The following is a 15,398-nucleotide window of genomic DNA, read 5'->3' as shown; positions in this document are numbered from 1 at the left end:
CCCTAGGTTTCTATCTTTACTACTGATAATGCTCAACTCACACGTCGATTTAAATGTAAGGCAATCATTGTCAATATAATACCCAACTTTGAGTCAGGGTCAATCCACGAGGAATAATATGAATGGTGATCGAGTAAGTTCGAAATAAAGTTACTTTCTAAATTCTAATCGAGGATACAAGTATTTGGGGGAATTTGAAAGTTTTCAAAGATATAACAATTTTTGGGCTTCTAGAGTACTAACTCAAGGCTAAGAATAATTAGAGTGTAATCAATTAGGAGCGGATATTAGGGTCACACCATTCTCGGTGCAAACACATGGATGGGTAATTGAAAATTTATCCAAATTTAGCTAGAGTCATGGGTAGGCTAGATTTATAGGAATTAGTTTCAATCTTTCAATAAAACACTAAATTTCATTCATAGGTTCTTTAAAACACCACACGAATATGGCAAAACAACTAATCTAATACCTCAATTAGCACCCTTATTTCTAAGATAGCACTTCAAATGAGTTAACTCAAACAACACTCTTATTTCTAAGATGATGCCATCCCACAATCTAACTCAAGTTATTGTTTGCAAATACCCCTTACCCAATACCCCTATTTCAAAGATAGTATGGGATGTTAAACAATTGGGGTTTCCACTCATAATTCTTAGTTTAAATATAGGGTAAAATCAATACCTACAACAAATAGATAATTGGATGGATAAATAAATAACACCAACATACTAATCATCATCTAATCAAGCATAACCCAAAGAGGAAGAATTAGCTACTCATAAAGATAAAAAGTAATGATATACCAATATTTCCAACAAATTGATCCATAAAAGATAAAGTCAATGCAAATCTAAACTTTAAATTTCAATAAAGCTTTAATAGAAATTGGTAACCCTTCACGTAGGAATTACACTACTGTCTTCTTTGCTCAAGCGTAGTACAATAGTCTTCTTAAGGTGAAAAATTGATGATGGATAAAATATGGATAAAAAATCATTATTTGTGAAAGGGTTTTGGCCATTTAGGATTTTGGGAACCAACTTTGTCAATTTCCACTTCTGCCCTTGAAGCTTTCCCCCTCCATCGTGATTGCCCTCATGACTCCTACGATTACGATGGTTACCTCATAATTTTTTAGGCTTGGCTTGACTTAGAATCACAATCACGACCCTAAGGACGCAATCACGGTTCCTGAGGGTCAATCCCTGGCCCTAATTTTTAGATTGTGCAAGTACTTTGGTCGTTTTGCTTCCCTTTCTAGCTTTACTTCAACTCTTTTTTATCCGATTACCTGCAAACACACAAACTATGGGATTTAATGTATTTCAATAAAGAATTAACCTAATATACATAACATTTCATCATGGTATGCACGAATTTAAATATAGATAAGTGACTAATTTTCTACTCATCAACTACGATTGGGACTTAACGAGTCATGGTAGCACATGAGTCATAATGTGTCACTCATGGTCTCAGTACTGTAATTTCCCATAATTTTAATTCTGACCATGATTACGACTATACGAGTCATATGGTTTAGTCACGAGTCATACGGTGAGACTCGTGACCGTACCAGAAAGGATGCCTTGAAGTAATTCTTTTATTACGAGTTGCATTGATGATTTATTTGGTCAGTTTCAGGGTGTTGTGATGTTTTCAAAGGTTGATTTAAGGTCCGGTTATAACTAGTTAAGGATTAGAGATTTAGATATTCCAAAGATAGTTTTTCAGACTCAAAATAGTCATTATGAGTTCTTGGTCATGCCCATTGTGTTGACCAATGACCCTACCACATTTATGGAGTTGATGAATCGAGTGTTCGATCGTACCTTGACTCCTTTGTTATTGTATTTATCGATAATATCTTGGTTTATTCTAAGAGTGAGGCTAAGCATAAGGAGTATTTACAAATTATGCTTCAGAGATTGAGGGATGAAAACTTGTATGCTAAGTTCTTTGAGTGTGAGTTTTGGTTGGACACTATCTCTTTCTTGGGTCATGTGGTGACTAAGGATAGTAGTATGGTTGAGCCAGCCAAGATTATCATATTTTGTGATTAGGCCAGACCTATTTAGCCTATCAGATTCAGAGTTTTGTTGGCTTAGTGGGTTATTATCGGTATTTTGTTGAGGGTTTTTAATCCATTGCATATCCATTAACCAAGTTCACTAAGAAGAAGATTTCTTTTTAGTGGATCAATGCTTGTGAGGTGAGCTTTTAAAAGCTCAAAGATTTGTTAAATTTAGCTCTTATCTTGACTATGTCCAAGGAGGGAATGGGCTTCACCATCTTTTGTGATTCTTTAGGTATTACATTAGGTGTTGTGTTGAAGAAAGAGGGTAAGGTGATCGCATATACATCTTGTCAATTGAATCCTCATAAGAGGAACTATCCTACCCATAATTTGGAGTTGTGTCTGGTTGTTTTTCCTTTAAAGTTATAGAGACACTACATTTATGAAGTTTGTTGTGAGATTTTATTAGATCATCATATCCTTTAGTACTTCTTCATCCAGTGAGATATTAATATGAGGCAGTGTTGTTAGCTTGAGTTGCTCAAGGATTATGAATTAACTATTCTCTATCATTCGAGCAATGCTAATATGGTTGCGAATTCCTTAAGCTGGAAGTCAAATATCATGGGTATCTTGGCGCATCTTTTGATCCATGAGAGGCCTTTGGCCTTAGAGATTCAGTCTTCAGCTAACCAGATTGTTAGGCTTGATATTTCAACACCTGGGTGCACGTTTTGGCATATGTGGAGGCTAGATCTTCTTTGATGGAGCAGATTCAAGTTCATCAGTTTAATGATATTGGATTAAGGTTTATTCGAGATAAGGTGTTGAGTGTCAAGGCGAATGAAGACTCACTTGATTTGGATGGAGTTTTGAAATTTTAAATCCAAGTTTGTGTGCCGAGAGTGGGTGATTGAATTAGGTTGATCTTGGAGGAGGCCCATTATTCTAGCTATTCAATCCATCAAGGTCTGAACAAGATGTACTGTGACTTAAGACAACACTATTGGTGGGGCGTAATAACGAAAGATATAATGGAATTTATAGCTTGTTGCCTTTGTTGTCAGTAGGTGTAGGTCGAGCATATGAGACCTGGTGGATTGCTTCAAAGCTTACCCATTCCTGAGTAGAAGCGGGAATGGATCACTATAGACTTCATGACTAGTTTGCCTCATTCCTCTCATGGTTCTAATAGTATTTGGGTCATCGTGGATCGATGCGACACCCTAGAATCTTGGTCCTTGAGAATTTTTGAAATTTTATCCTCACTACCCAGACTATGACTCCCCTTACAAGTCGTAGGGAGTTTTGACGGGTCTTAGGTACCCAATCGTAGCCTAGCCAGTAGGTTGGTAGAGTTCTACTATAACTACGACTATGGGGTTACGAGTCATGAATACTCTATACGAGTTGTATAGTACAAATTATAGGGTTACTAGTGTGAGACCCAAATAGTTTTATCTTAGATACAACTTGAACCCTACGAGTCGTAGGGTCATGATACAAGTCATATGATATAAGTCATAGGGTCAATAGTATGGGTTCCCTATGGCACTATCTTGACTACAACTCATAGTAATGAGCCATTAGGTGTCGCAATGAGTTTCTATGAGACTTGTAACGACTGCTGATAAATTTTCCATCTTTTAAATTGAGGGCACTTTAGACAATTCCCTTCATACCCAATTGAAACCCCACGTCCATAAAGCACTCAAGGGGGTAATTTCTCATTCATAATGCAATCAAAACAAATTCTCTTCTCTCAAAAATCCCCAAGGTCAAGATACTTAGGGTTTCCAAAAAGTAGGTCATCCAAGGGCTCAAGGGTGGATTTCTCTCCATAAATCTTGGTGTTTCAGGCATGTTACTCTTCACCAACTCCTATTATGTGAAAAACATGTATTTAAATGGTTTAATTGGATCGTTTTGAATGTGAGTTTCAAAATGGTTGAAAGTTTTGGAATGATTAGTCCTTAAATTATTTTCCTAGGACTTATTATGCATTGTTTATGCTTTATTAATTGTATTGAACATGAAGGGTACATATGGATGGTGAATAAACTAAGGGTTCATGATTTTCCCCAAATTTGATGCTTTGAAATTGGAGTTTTCTTTGAATAATTATGTTTCCTCAACCCACTCGTGCATATGGCCTTGAGTTATGAAATTGTCACTGGTTTGACTTACTTACCTATGATAATGAATTGCATAAATGGTAAACCAATGAACATAGATTTTGAAGGCCTTGTTGTCTATGAATTGATTTAATGAACAAAGGGGGGTCGAGGCATTCCCTTAAGTTAATGTGTTTTTTATGGCATAGAGATAAACTTAAAAGTGTAAGGGTATGACACTACTCATGGTGAGCCTTAAGTGTTGGTTCTTTCGTAAATAAATGGTTTGTGTGAAACTTGTTTTTAAGTTGGATTTAATAGGGGTTGTGTATTTATGCCTTGAAAGTGGAGGTCTCAAGGGACCAATACTGAAAACCGCAGTTGCCGACTCGGAGGTCTAAATGACTAGGAGGTTTGAGTCATCCTTATTATATGATTGGTAGGTTTGAGTCCCCCATGTTATTGACGGAGTGCTTAAGTCACTCTTGGTATATGCAAAGAGGTTCGAGTCCCCCACAGTGCATATAATAGATGTGATTATTCTTTGGCTCATGCAGCCACACGCACTAGGTCCCTCCCAGCTAGGGAAGAGCTAGGCACATATAGTTTATGAGTGTCTTGTAAAGACGGTTATACTATACAGTCCAGGTTAATGATTTTGAAGAACATGATAAGCCTTATTTCCTACCCCCAGCATATTACTTATATATGTATATGATGATGTTTGCATGGTTTTGAATTGTATTTGAGTTGGCATTATTTTACCCCTCTATCCCTGAGTTACATGCTAGTTCTTAACCCACTAACTATCTTTGAATGCTATATCCCCACAGGATCCAGGCACCAGAGATACTTCTATTTTTCTACACAAAGTTAGGTGGATCGACTCAATTTATCTATCGTTGGGGGTGAAGTGGTTCGCTTACATTCTATAAAAGACTTGGATATTTCATCAGTTTCCATTCATAAACTAGAATTGAGATTTAAAATTATCATCAACATTGTCATTATCATTGTCAGGGTCGGGGGCATGTCCCGACTTGGATATGTTTTTGGTATTGTTTAGAGGTTTTTTGGATTTGCTGTGGTTGGGTATTATTAGATGATATTTTATAGACTTTGAGTTATCTATTTTATCATGTTATATGTTCGAAATTCAGCTATTAATAGGGTATTAGGTTTTGGCTTAACTCGGAAAAAAGGGTGGTATCCTATCCACAATGGACTTGAGATACCTGTCACAGCCAAGCCATGTTTGGGTTGTGAAAAAGTTGGTATCATAGGTTTGGTGTTATTGGGTATCCATAAAGTCGTGTAAAGTAGAGTATATTTTATGGGTGTGTAGAGAGCCACACTTATAAGGAAGAGGCTACGTGGCATTTAGGAATGTTTCGCTTTTTTATGATCTACTTTCAAGCATTAGAGTCTAGGATATTGAAATATCCTCTTCCCATTTGTTTGCTTTTCAGATCATGCCTTCCAGAAGATCTGATGCTCGTGGAAACTCTTTTGTCCTGCTTGAGGATAATATGGACGAAGATCCTACTCAAGGGTTTCAGACCCTGTCTAAGGTCGCTACTTTTAATTTCCCTAGTGGAGTTCCATCAGTCTATACTGATCCTTCTTTCACTGGTAACACTCCTTGTTGGTCACCTCCATAAGATATTACTAATGCTGAGTTTTGTCATTTTATTCATTTGTTGACCCAAGTGGTGACATCTCAAACACATCAGTCGAGTCCTGTTGGTGTTGCTGTGAGTTCTTCTAAGGTTACTAGAGTTGGCCAGTTTATGAGGCTGAATCCTCCGACCTATACTGGCTCTAAGGTTGAGTAAGAACCTTAGGGGTTCATAGATGAGATGGAAAAAATTCTTCGTATGATGCATGCTTCTAATTTTGTAGGTGTGGAATTCGTTGTATACCAGCTGAGGATATGTGTATTAGTGGTATAAGGAATGGGATCAGACTAGGGGTGAGGATGCTGAGTAGGCATTATGGGAGGACTTCTCGGGTGCTTTTTTTGATCATTTCTTTCCTCAGGTGTTGAGGGAGGCGAAGGCTGAGGAGTTTGTAAATTTGAAGTAAGGCAAGATGACTGTAAAAGAGTATACCTTGAAGTTTTATCTATTGTCCCATTATTCTCCTAAGTTGGTATCTTCAATGAGGGCTCAGTTGAGGAAATTTGTTTTTGGGTTATCTCTTAATTTGGTGTTGGAATGCAAGGCTCCCCTATTAAATTGTGACATGGGAATCTCTAGGCTTGTGGTGTATATGTAATAGGTCAAAGATGAGAAGAAGAAATAAGCCAATAGAGGAACGAGGCAAAATAAGAGATCCCAATTTTCTAAGCATGGTTGAGGCTAGCAGAATAGTGGAAAGAATGACAAGCAGTGGTATAAGAAAGAAGTGGGAGAATTTTGGTTTTTATTCTATGGCTAGTGCTCTTTATCCTAAGTTGCCCAGGGACTGCCATTTTCAGAACAACAGTGGATATAAGTCACAAGGTGCCAATTCACAGACCAATGGGGCCCAGTCAGCTCATCTTATCCCCTTTGTCATTTTTGTAGTCAGGTGCATCATGGGGTTTGTGACCTGGGGAGAAATCAGTGTCTTAGTTATGGGCAGATTAGTCACATACAGCAGGATTGTCCTTCTAGGGTTTCTTATAGAGCAAATAAGGTTCTTGTTACTACTTCTTTAACCTTTACACCAAAGGGTGCCACTTCTAGTTTCGGCCCTGGTCAAAATTTCCTTTAAGCTCTTGCTACCCGTCAAGATTTTGAGGTGTTCCCCGATGTTGTTACTGGTACGTTAAAACTCTTCTCTCATGATGTATATTGTCTACTTGATCTCAGGTCTACCCTCTCTTAAGTGACTCCTTATGTGGCTATATATTTTAGTTTTGCTCCTGAGTGTATTCTGAATTCTTTCTTTGTGTCTACCCTAGTTGGTGACTCTATTGTAGCTAAGAGAGTCTATAGGGGTTGTGTGGTGTCTATTTATGATGGCAGACCTTGGTGGATCTGATAGAGTTGGACATATTAGATTTTAATGTGATTTTGGGGATGTATTAGCTGCACTCGTTCTATGCGTCTTTTGATTGTTAGACCCAAAAGGTCAGTTTCTAATTCCCACATGAGTCGGTGCTTGAATGGAAAGGTAGTTCCCTAGTACCCAAGGTAAGGTTCATTTCTTATCTTAGAGTCCGAAAATTAATTTCCAAGGGGTACCTCTACCATTTAGTGCATATAAAGGATTCTAGGTCTGAAGGTTCTTTTTTACAATTGATCCTGGTGGTCTGCGACTTTCTCGAGGTATTTTTTAATGATCTTCCTGGTGTTCCTTCCGATAAGGAAATTGATTTTTGGATTGATCTTCTTACGGACACTCTTCCTATCTTTATCCCTCTTTACAGAATGGCTTCGACTGAGTTGAAAAAACTTAAGAAACAGCTGAAAAATCTTCGAGATAAGGTTTTTATCCACCCTAGTGTTTCTCCTTAGAGTGCTCCAGTTCTCTTCTTGCATAAGAAGGATGGGTCCCTTCGTATGTGTATAGATTACCGTCAATTGAATAAGGTGACTGTGAAGAATAAGTATCTGCTTCCTAGAATTGATGATCTCTTCAATCAACTTCAGGGTGCTAAGTACTTTTCCAAGATTGATCTTTGATCGGGTTAACATCAATTAAGATTAGAGAAGTGGATATCCCCTAAGACTACTTTCTGTACCCGATATGGCCATTTTGAGTTTTTGGTGATGTCCTTTGGTTTGACTAATGCCCCAATGGTATTTATGGATCTTATGAACTAGGTTTTTTGTTAGTTTTTGGATTTTTTCGTAATGGTGTTTATTGATGATATTTTGGTAAATTCTAAGAGTGGGCAGATCATGTCGATCACCTTCGCCTTATTTTAAAAACCTTGAAAGATCAGCGATTGTATGCAAAGTTCTTAAAGTATGAGTTCTGGTTGAACGCGGTGACCTATTATGTTATGTTGTTTCTAGTGAAGGGATCATGATGGATCCATATAAAGTTATGGTGGTTAAGTAGTGGCCTAGATCCATGACACCAATTAATATTCGGAGCTTCTTGGGTTCGGGCGGTTATTAAAGAAGGTTTGTGGAAAGCTTCTTTTTTATTGCTGCCCCATTGACTAAGTTGACTCAGAAGAATGTGAAGTTCTTGAGGTCAGATGTTTGTGAGGATAGTTTCAAGAATTTGAAAGATAAGTTATCTTCGGCTCTAATTTTGACTCTACTTGAGGGTACCAAAGGTTTTGTTGTTTATTGTGATATGTCTCAGGCGGGACTAGGTTGTGTGTTGATGCATCATGGTAAGGTTGTTGCATATGCTTCTAGGCAGTTGAAGGTGCATGAGAAGAATTATCTGATGTATGATTTGGAATTGTTAGCTGTGATCTTTGCTTTGAAGATTTGGCATCACTATTTGTATGTAGTGCATGTTGATATCTTATCGGGACTATAAGAATTTGCAGTAAGTGTTCACTCAGAAAGAGTTGAACCTCAGGCAGAAGAGATAGCGTGAGTTACTCAAAGACTATGACAAGAGTCTTCATTATCATCTAGGTAAAGCTAACGTGGTTGTTGATGCTCTTAGCAGGTTGTCCATAGAAATCTTGTCTCATTTTCATGAGGAGAATTAAGGTTTTGTGAAGGATATTCACCGTTTGGCTAACCTTGAAATTCATCTCTTAGACTCTGGGGATAGTGGTGTGGTTGTGAAAGAGGTGGCGAAGTCATCTCTTGGTGCAAAGGTAAAGGAAAAATAGGTCTTGAACCCTATCTTGATACAGATCAATATTAATGTGGGTCACAAGAAGGTGATGACTTCTGAGATTGGTGGTGATGCTATCTTGAGTTACCAAGGCAAGTTATGTGTCTTAGATGTCGATGGGCTGCGAGAGAGGATTTTGGCTGGAGCTCATAAGTCAAGGTACACTATTTATCCTTGTTCTACGAAGATGTATCATGACTTAAGAGAAATTTATTGGTGGAATAACTTGAAAAGGGAATGTCCAATTTTATGGCTAAGTCTCTCGTTTGTCAGCAAGTAAAGGTAGATCACTTGAGTCCTGGTAACTCAAGAGATTGAATTGCCTGTGTGGAAATGGGAAGTGATTAATATGGATTTCATTACTGGTCTTCTGAGGTCTCATCATTAATTTCATTCTATTTGGGTCATCGTGGATAGGATGATCAAGTTCACTCACTTCTTGCCAGTGAGGACTAACTATTCAGGGGAGAATTATGCTAAGCTTTTCATTGAGGAGATCGTAAAGTTGGATGATGCTCAAGTTTCCATCATATCTGATCGAGATACTCAGTTCTCTTCACACTTTTATCGTTTCTTTCAACGAGGTTTGGGGACTAAGGTAAACCTTAGCACTGCTTTCCACCCGCAGATGGATGGACAAGCGAAACAAATGATTTAGACTTTAGAAGATATACTAAGGACTTATGTGATCAATTTTGGTAGTAGTTGGGTTGACCACTTGCCTCTTATTGAGTTTTCATACAACAATAGCTATCACTAGAGCATTGAGATGGCTCCATTCAAGGCTTTATATGGTAGAAGGTGTAAGTCCCTTATTGGGTGGTTCGAGGTAGGTGATAATAAGTTGTACGGTCCATACTTGGTTCACCAAGCTATGGAGAAGGTGAAGGTGATTCGGGATAGGCTTAAGACGGCCCAAAGTCGCCAAAAGTCCTATGTGGATATAAGGCGAAGGGACTTGGAGTTTGATGTAGATGATTTGGTGTTATTGAAGGTGTCTCCCATGAAGAAAGCGATGCGTCTTGGAAGGAACAGAAAGCTCAGTCCCCATTATATTGGTCCATACCGTATTTTAAGGTGAGTAGGCAATATGGCTATAAGTTGGAATTGCCTTCTAGTTTAAGTTCTATTCATCCGGTCTTCCGTGTTTTGATGTTGAAGAAGTGAGTAGGTGATCCTTCCTTGGTTGTTCCTTTGGAGAGTGTGGGTGTCTTGGGTTCCTTGTCATATGAGGAAGTCAAGATTGATATTTGTTATCGGTAAGTTTGCATGTTGCGAGCAAAGGACGGCAAAGGACCTGGATTTGGTAAAGGTTCTATGGAGGAACCAAAAGCGTGAAGAAGCTACTTGGGAAGCCGAGAAGGACATGAAGTCCAAGTACCCATCTTTTTTCTTTCTTCGGAAAATCATGCGTGAAGTATGTGTATTCCTTACCATCTTTGTTTTCTATCTTTGTTAAAGGTAAGTGTGGTTGTGTTAGGAGTCAAATCATGTTAATAAATGTCTTGTCCAATCACTCGAGGATGAATGATGTGTGACACACCGAAATCCTGGTCCTTATGAATTTTTGAAATTTTATCCTCACTGCCCAAACTACGACTCCCCTTACGAGTCATAGGGAGTCTTGACGGGTCTTATGGATCGAATCGTAGCCTGGCTAGTAGATTTTTCTGGAGTTTTTCTATGACGACTAGGGGGTTACGAGTGGGACTACGACTTATGGTAATAAATTGTAAGGTGTCTCAATGAGTCGCCACGTGACTCGTAATGACTAGCAAAAAAATTTTTTGCTTTTAATTTGAGGGAACTTTGGACAATTCCCTTCTTACCCAATTAAAACCCCACGTCCATAAAGCACTCAAGCGGGTTATTTCTCATTCATAATTCAATCAAAACACACTTTCTTCTCTCAAAAATCCCCAAGGTGAAGATACTTAGGGTTTCCAAGATGTAGGTCATCCACGGGATCAAGGGTTGATTTCTCTCCATAAATCTTGGTGATCCAGGCATGTTACTCTTTACCAACTCCTATTATGTGAAAACATGTATTTAAATGGTTTAATTGGTTGGTTTAGAATGTGGGTTGCAACATGGTTGAGGGTTTTAGAATGAGTGGTCCTTAAATTGTTTGCCATGATTTATTATGCATTGTTTATGCTTTATTAATGGTATTGAACATGACGGGTGCATAGGTATGGTGAATAAAATAAGGGTTCATGATTTTACCTAAATTTGATGCTTTGAAATTGGAGTTTGTTTGGAATAACTATGTTCCCACAACCCACTTGTGTAAATGGCCTTGAGTTGTGAAATTGTCCCTCAACCCACACTATGAGGGACTATGTCCCTTAGAGTCAAACACAGGCAATAAAACAGTAAAGCACTGAGAAACTAAAACCTTGTAGGAAAGTAAAGAACAAAGTGATTGAACATGGAAGCCTCCTTGCTCAAGGGAGAAAAAACAGCGACTTGCCCTTAGAATCACTTAACAATCCACAATAATCAAAATCTTTATTACAAACTCCAATGAACCTAACTCTAGGCTCCACCAGTTTGCAATAACTTTATACAAACCTAGCTTGACAGCTCTGCCAAGAACACACCTCAATACTGATTAACTCTAACTAGTATTAAACTCGGGTAACTCTACCTAATCACCTCAAGAACACAAACAAGGCATTACTCGTATAACACGAGTAATTCAATTACAAACCATGACTCGACTCAATAACACTCACTCTTTCAGTACATAAAGAAATTAAGAACTTGAGCAATATTACAAAGTTGAGTTTTTGTCTTTTGCTCTCCCTTCTATTTTCTGATCTTGCAAAAACTCACCAATTGGGAAGAATTCTTTTCCCTTTATAGTGGAATAATAATTAGGGTAGAAATCAGATTGGGCCAGGTATCCTGAAAGGTACAAGCTTACCTGGGTAGTTTCTTAAACTAGAAAACAAAACTGTGTACGATAGTAATAGTTGTACTAGATTCATGAAGACCTAAGGACCTGGTCCCTTGTTTTCAGCTACTCACCATCAAGACAAGATACATTAATTCGAAGACCCAGGGACCTAGTCCCTTGTTGTCAGCTGATCATTATTAAAATAAGATATAGCAATTTTCCCCCTTTTTGATAATGACAAACCAACCACAAACTTTGAGCATCAATGTTCATTCCTCATATTTAATCAGTGTGATCACCACTACTGTCAATGAATGTTCCCCTATCACTATGCACCTTACTTTCCCCTATCAATATATCATGCAATTTAGGGGCCTAGTCCTTTGTTGTTAATTTAAATCAAAAACTCAACTCATTCACTATGTTTCAATGTTCCCCTTGTCAATATACTTGCATTCAATTTTCATTCAGTTCGTTATTCCACCTATCACAATACTTCCCCTATCAATCTGCCTTCATGCTTCACAATCATTCTTCTCCCTGTCAATAGGCTTTTCAACACATCTGCATTTCAACATCTGGTACTTAGTCCCTAACATATACAATACATACACCTGTTCTACCACATACAAACACACATGGTCCCTACCATATGCATTCAGTGTTCCCTCCTTTGGCATCATTGAAAAGTAATAACAGTAAACCAAGAGTAAAGAAAGCACGTGTTACTTAACTCATAGCCACTAGGGCAACACTAACATGAAGAACAACTTAATAGAAGAAATAGATGAGATATACAAATTGAGGATTCATTCATTGTTAAGTAACATCAACACCAGTACAGCCATACCAAAACAACTATCTTCAAAAGCCACAATAGAAATAAGGATTAGAAACCAACAAAGGTATAACAAACTGACATAGGGATGATAAGACTCAGGTAGAGGGAGGCTTAGGGGAGAAGGATTTGAGCAATAACTCTATTATGGCAATCTCAGCAGCATGAGTATCCAACGACTGTCTAGTGAGGGTCTTCACTTCTGCATTTAGACTTGAACCTCACCAGTAAGTTCTGCAACCTTTCCCTGGAGCTTTGCATTTTTTCTATAAGTTCCTCACTGGCCCCAGGTCCCTCTGAGGATAACTTCTGATTTTGCATCTTCAAGTTCACTATCTCAGTATCTTTAGCAGCCAACTTAATCTCCATCTCCTCTATTTCTTTGCTTAAATTTTCCTGAGCAACTAAAAGTTCTGACATTTCGGACACAGTTCCTACTTTTCTTTCTATATGTTTATTTTCTACAACTGTTGTCAGACTAAACTTTTGTATGACTATTCCAGGAGTTCCTTTAGTCCCAACCACTCTAAATTGATCAAATATCATGTATAGAAAGTACCCATAAGGAATCCCATGTGTTTCTTCCTTCTCATGGATCACCTTATTCATGTGCACTATCATAAGAGCAAGCAAACTTATTAGCTCAAATTTTCTCTAACACTCTATTAGAATAGATAGACAGTAGAAGCAATCGTTCTTTTCTCTAACCTAGGCAAAAGAACCTTGTTCACAAATTCAAACACTAACTGGAACTCACTTGAGGCTTCAATCATGAACTCAGTTGAGGGTTATTATTTCCCAATAGCCCTCATACCCACTATAGGCGCATCCAGAATTTTTCCCAATGCCTCTTCAACCAGTTTTATTTTCTTTCCTTGTACTTGTGTAGCCAAACTTAACCCATCGTATAAGAAATCCAGTATATAACAAAACTCTCTAACTTCATTTTCAAAAACCACAGAGCTGGTCCCTAAAGGAGGTATGGCCATCCCTGGTGTTTGACATATTCCACCAACTCAACGATGTTAGGGTTTTCATAAATCCTGGGATCAAACACTCTCTTAGACAATACTTTTGGAGTTTTTATAATTTTATTCCTTTGCTCTCTAGAACTATTCTTCTTTTCTTTCTCTTTTATTCTTCTTTTGGAGTCACCTCTTAATTCGATTTCAACAACTTTTCTCTTCTTGGGACCAGTTCCCTCGGAGACTTTTTTTTTCACAGCAATATGTTTCTTTTTGCTTCCTGCAGGACTACCAAACTTTGAGCTAGAGGACCTGGTCCTTCCTGAGACATGAATTTTTTGTCTTTTTTTCTCATTTGACGTAGTTACATAAGGGTCAATTTTCTCATCCTCTATAACCTTTACAACTTCAACATTCTCCTCCTCCACTACAACAACTTTCTTGAGTCTTCTTCTCTTAGTAGTAGAAGACTTGCTAGCCTTCATAGCATCAGCTAACAACTTCTTTTCCGATCTCCTATTAGAATGGGATCTAGCAACTTTTACACCAGAATCAATAACCTTTTTTTTCCCATTGGGTCCCCTTTGTTTCTTCATAAAATGCCTCAGGTGTGGTTAATCCTCATCCTCATTATCTTACTCATTTGGTGGTAGAACAACTTCTCCATTCTTAGGCACATCATCATTTTTATCAATTATTTGCTCTTCAGTACTAACTGAGCTTTCCTTGGGATCATATGTAAGAAATAATAAATTTTCAGCTACCCAATTTTCACTGCTGGGAATATTAGACCTCTCCACTGGTATTTCTTCATCACACAGTTGCACAAAAATGGGGTTTGACTCAGAGAGAATAGAGAAATCAGGTACTTGTAGGTTTTTTGAGGGTTCTATATTTTTTGGTTCTTCAGAAGAAATGGGGATTTAGTTCTTCTAAGGAATAAGGAATTTTGAATTGAGAGATTTCTTATTCAATTAGTGAGATGATACCTTGATTTAAATCCTCTACCAAGGTTGACTCAGCGGAAATTTTGATGGTTAAGGAATTTCGACGAGGACAAACTCAGTTAGGGGTTTTAGAATTTTGGTAAAGTTGACACAGGATCTTGTTGAGGACTTAAGGAGATGTCTTCTATTGTTTTAGGTGTTAAAGGATTAGAAAGTTTGATTTTAGATTGTTCTAATTAATTTTTTAAAGCTTTATCGACTTTAGAATCTTTAACGGGGATTGAGAAAGTCAATATATTTGCCATTTTGAAATTTTTTTGAGAGAGAATAGGATAAGTTTAATTCATATAATTGAAGAAGATGATTTGGGTTGATTTTGAAAGAGAATAAAAAGAGATAAATTTGGTTCAGTAATATGAATGAGGTGACCGTTGTCATTAAAAAGGGCCTTTTCGAAATGAATCATCTGAATTTTATAGGTGCGACTCTTCAAATTACTTTGAAATGATAGATTTTGCTCAAATAAGAGAAGACATGTGGCTTTTTAGATATAAATTTATGATTATCAAAGTACACTTATTTGGTACTAACCTGAGAGATGGGATCAGGTCCCTCTCTTTCTTGAGAGAACACTCAAATTTGTGCAAGTCACATCTGTCCTCTTCCAAAGTTGTTCCTATGAGTGTATACCTACAAACGTATGGTACTAAGTTAGATCAATATGCACCTACGTTACCAAGGATATCTGCATCCTGATCATAGCTAATTCGACAGAAAAATTGATTCGTCTAGTAGGTCAGTTAATTTGATCA

The sequence above is a fragment of the Capsicum annuum genome, chromosome 11 (genome assembly GCF_002878395.1).
Source record: "Capsicum annuum cultivar UCD-10X-F1 chromosome 11, UCD10Xv1.1, whole genome shotgun sequence".
NCBI classification, from domain to species: domain Eukaryota; kingdom Viridiplantae; phylum Streptophyta; class Magnoliopsida; order Solanales; family Solanaceae; genus Capsicum; species Capsicum annuum.
The sequence above is the reverse complement of the archived record's forward strand: the minus strand, read 5'-3'. Positions refer to the sequence as shown.